At 35.7% G+C, this 5,077-nt stretch overlaps 1 non-coding gene across 1 annotated transcript; it reads left to right on the plus strand.

Annotated features, from left to right (window-relative positions):
• Positions 1–850: 850 nt before the first annotated feature.
• On the plus strand, positions 851–957 carry LOC131180364 (small nucleolar RNA R71). The gene has a single exon (XR_009149140.1). It is a non-coding gene; the product is annotated as a small nucleolar RNA R71 (small nucleolar RNA).
• Positions 958–5,077: the final 4,120 nt, after the last annotated feature.

The raw sequence follows: 5,077 nt of genomic DNA on the forward strand, positions 1-5,077 counted from the left end.
CTCTGACTATTTTAAAATTCTTCCTCTCCTCAATGTAATTGCCTTACAATTCTCTCTTGGGTTCATCTCCTATTGATTAGGCAGCTTACCAGCAGTTTTGCTTGAAGAGCTTGCTTGCTAAGCAATTTGATTTTCAAGCATCTTGTTATGGGTGGCAAGTTGGTCCATTCTGGAAGCTAGCTGTTTGATCATTTCATTTTGCTGTTGCTAGGCTGCTAGGAAGCTTTCTATCATGGATTTCATAGTCAACCTTGGGTCAGGCTGTTGGCTCTGAGGGGGTGGCGGTGGCTGTGCAGGGTTTTGTCCCTTATTCTGAAATCTTGGGGGTGCTAGTGGTCTGTATTCTTGTTGTTTGTTCATTGGCTGATTTTGTGAATTTGATCATGAGAAATTTGGGTGGTTCCTCCATACAGGGTTGTATGTATTTGAATATGGATTGTGGGACTGTCTCTGGTTGAAGTTCCCTCCGTTATTCACATAGTTCATCTGTTCTGTGGGGATTTCACTGAAGCTGTTATACTCTGAACCCATATATCCTCCTCCACAACTGTCATCATGTTGACTATTCATTCCTATAGCATTGGCTTGTATTTTATCAAGCCTCTTTGTGAACTGGTCAAATTGAGCATTTATCATGCTTAGGGCATCCACTTCCAGGATCCCTGCCATTTTCCTTGTATTCCCCCTTTCATTTGACCACTCGTAGTTGTGATATGCGACCCTTTCCAGAAGTTCAAGTGCTTGATCCACTATTTTCTCCATTAGGTCACCTTCTGTTGCTGAATCTACTGTGCTCCTTGTAGAGGGCAGTAGCCCATTATAAAAATTCTAAATCAGGAGCCAATCTTTTATGTCATGGTGCGGGCATTTTCTCTGTAGGTCCTTATATCTCTCCCATGCATCATAGAGTGATTCACCTTCCCTTTGCCTAAAGGTGTTGAGTTCAACTCTTAACTTTCCAGTCTTTGCAGGTGGGAAGTACTTTACTAGAAAAGCTTGTGAGAGGTCTTCCCAGGTGGTTGAGAAAGTAACCACTTCCTTGCTCTATCTTGAAGGGAAAATGGAAATACTCTGAGTCTTATGGCTTGATCAAAGACTCCATTCATCTTGAATGTGTCATAAATGGCAAGAAAGCACTGGAGGTGGTAGTGCAGAACTTTTGTTGGTGAACCCCCAAACTGGGTTTGTTGGATCATCTAGAGCCATGCCGATTTTAATTTAAAATTTGTTGGCATTCACTGTGGGTCTTGTAACACTAGGTTGGAATCCTTGTATAGAGGGAGCTTCGTAATCCTTTAAAAGTCTCAGCCTGTTGTTGTTATTGTTGGCCATATTTGGAATTTTTGGATTTCTTCAATCTTGTTCTTCACGTTTCCTGTCCCTCATGATAGTTCTTAGGGTTCTGTTTATCTTTGGATCTAAATCAAAGAGCTCTTCCTCTGGCCTTGTTCTGGTCATGTACAAAACCAATCACCTGAGAAAGAATAAGAGAATAAAACAACTCAACTCAACTCAACTCAACTAAGCCTTTATCCTAAAAATTTGGGGTCGGCTATACGGATTCGCTTTCTCCACTCTAAACGATTTTGGGTTAAATCCTCAGAAATGTGTAATGCTTCTAGGTCATGTTGTACTACTCTCCTCCAAGTCAATTTAGGTCTACCCCTCTTTTTCTTTCTATCCTCTAACCTAATGTGCTTTACTTGTCTAACTGGAGCCTCCGTATGTCTACGCTTCACATTACCAAACCACCTCAATCTCCCTTCCCTCAACTTATCTTCAGTTGGCACCACTCCTACCTTTTCTCTAATACTCTCATTACGAAATTTATCTAGTCTAGTATGGCCACTCATCCACCTTAACATTCTCATCTCTGCAACTCTTATCTTAGACGCATATGACTTTTTCAGTGCCCAACACTTACTACTATATAACATAGCCGGTTGTATGGTTGTATGGTAAAATTTTCCTTTTAACTTATTGGGAATCTTACGATCACATAAAACTCCCATGGCACGTCTCCACTTCAAACATCCGGCTTTAATCCTATAACTAACATCCTCCTCACATACCCCATCTACTTGAAGGACTGAGCCTAGATATTTAAAGTGATTACTTTGTGATAGTACCACTCCATTCAAACTAACTCCTTCCCTATCACCAGTTTGGCCTTCACTGAACTTGCAATACATGTATTCTGTCTTCGTTCTACTTAACTTAAAACTCTTTGACTCTAGAGTACTTCTCCAAAGCTCTAGCTTTCTATTGACTCCTTCTCGTGTCTCATCTATCAGAATAATATCATCTGCAAACATCATGCACCAAGGAATACTTTCTTGTATATGTTTCATCAATTCATCTAAAACTAATGTAAAAAGGTAAGGGCTTATGGCCTTAAATAATAAATTAAACAATAAATGAAAGTGCCTAAATCAGCTAAATTACTTATCGCCTAATATTACTAAAATTAAAATTCCTCGCTAATAGCGTCAAAAATTTGTTTTTGCTAGTTTTACAACCCCGCAAGTGCACGGATCGCGAACAAGTAATAAAGTAGTGAGTAGAGTATCGTCCCACAAGGAATTTAATTAGTAAATACTAAACTACACAGTGATTTTAGCTATCTAGGCTATCGAATAAAATGAAAGAATAAAACTTATCTATTTTAAATGCTAGAATAAAAATGTAATAAACTTAAAATGGAATACTCTATTTTGAAATAATTCCAGAATTAAGATTTAACACTTTAATCTTACTATAGATGTAATTTGTCTATTTACTAGATTGAGAATCATTTGCCTTGATGAAAATTAATCCTAAGATATCCTAAGTCCTCTCTCAAGGAACCTAAGGTGTATTTTAATTAACCTAAACCCTACTTTCGTGACAATTAAATTAATTAAAACCCTTTAAGATCTTTGACTAATTTTGGAACTCCACAAAGGTCATCAGCCTATCTCTAGGTCAAATTTCCTAGGTTCAAAATCTTGATTTTCTAATATTAATCTTCACCTTTCAGTCCTTCAATTAATATCTGTAATCAATACTAAGTGGGTACCAACACATAGCATGCATTAAGATCACAAGAAATTAAATCAAGGAACAAATCTCAAATCCAATAAACAAAACTTAATGTTTGTCCATAATAATGATTACAAGCATTACTCTCCTAATTCCAAAATATGAAAATTACTCACTCATGGTGAGTTCAGCAAACATGATAAAAATAAAGTAAGGGATAATAAAAATCCTCTAAAAGAAAGAGAACGAAAGAATCAAAGAGGATCTGCAGCTTTGATCTTGTGGAACTTCGGCTGAAGGCTTCTCTTTGATACTGATGTCCTGCTCCTCTAAACTGCTGTGAGAAACTGATTACACAGCTTTGGGATTTCCCCTTTCTTTCTTTTTTCTTTTCTCTTTTGTAGCCTCTATTTATAATAGTTGGCCTGGGATTAGGTTTTCTTCCCTTTTTTTTTTTTTAGAGTCCCCAAAAGCATTAGGAGTATTTTCTCTCTGTAAAAAACTGAAGCTGGAGCGAAATCTGGAAACTGGCTGTCGATTAATACATGACCCATATATCACTACACGGCCCAGGCCTGTGTAACTAACTGGAGTTCTAATGGTTTGCATCTCGCGATGTCACAAAAGATTACACGGGACACAACTGGTTACTCGGGTCCAAGTACACGACCCGTGTACTTTTGTTCTTCAGAGAATTCTTTAAACCTAGCCAGGCGGAGACTTACATGAGTTTCTAAGATTTACACGGGTCTAAGTACACCGCCCATGTACTACGTTTCTTCCTTGTCCTCTTTAGCTTTCCCTTGGCAGCAGGTTACACGGGTGTGTGTATTTGCTTACATGACCCATGTAAAGTGTATCAGCAATACTTCTCTTCTCTTTGTGTTTTTCCAAGTTTTCTTTTGTACTCCTATACCTTGGAACTTCATCCAAACACCTGAAAATGATGCAGAAAACATGGAATTTAGAGTCTGTCAATGAAATCACAAAAGTTAATGAAATTAATGACTATGCATGAGATTGCTTGCCTACATGCTATGAAATAGTACATAAATGTGCTTAAAAATATTTATATAATATAAGTGTATCAGGTACTAGGCCTCATAAAATTTTAATAAGTATTTTAAAATCTTTTAGGGCTATAATATAGTAGTAGTTTCTAAAAAATAAATTGTTGTCTCAATATTTTAAAAAATTTTAGGAGTATTACTAATTTTATAAAAAATAAAACTCTAAATTTTAATTGAATGATATTAATAGCAAAATGCAAATTTTTTTGTAATAGAATTTAAGACAATTATTTCTTGACTTATTCATTACCATCAATTTTATTTTACCGCAATCACTAATTTCTTTTCTTTTAAATCTAAATTATCAAATGAAATTCTAGTACATTTGTTTTGTCATTTTTTTTCATCAATTTAAAATTTAGTGGCTTTCTTCTCATAATCTTATTGCTATTACTGAAAATTTTTCCTTACTATAATTTTCTTAGACTCAAATTAAAAAAAAAATCTTTTATAAATTAAAGCCACATAACACCCCTATATTCGGCAGTGCGTTTTACTGTTCCGGTAACCAGTGTTTATCCGGATAGTTAGAATACCTGGAACTACACTTAAATATTAGTGAGGAGACATAAAATAATAAAATACAATAGAGGAAAATGCAAGAAGAACAAAGGAAAAATAAGAGCAATGAAATGTGACTAAGTTAAATGAGCAAAAAACCGTAGCGATGGGTGACCGCACTGGGAAGTTGCGGCGTAGACCGTTGACTAGTCCTGGACCGCGGGAAACCCTGGAAAATATTTTTAAGACTTAAATAAACATCTATTGAAGTATAAATAACATTGAAAATGTCAAAGAAAAATTAATTAATTAGTACAAAGAAAAACAAGAAATCGAGAAACCGACAAAAATCGGTGTTATCGAAAAATCGGGAATACAACCCGAATAGGGGCATTTTGGTCAATTGAAAAAGCGAGTTGCCTTTTGACCTAAATTTCCATTAAAAATAAATGATAGTAAACTTTGAAAATGTCATGAAAATTAAA

The sequence above is a fragment of the Hevea brasiliensis genome, chromosome 5 (assembly GCF_030052815.1).
Source record: "Hevea brasiliensis isolate MT/VB/25A 57/8 chromosome 5, ASM3005281v1, whole genome shotgun sequence".
Lineage (NCBI taxonomy): Eukaryota > Viridiplantae > Streptophyta > Magnoliopsida > Malpighiales > Euphorbiaceae > Hevea > Hevea brasiliensis.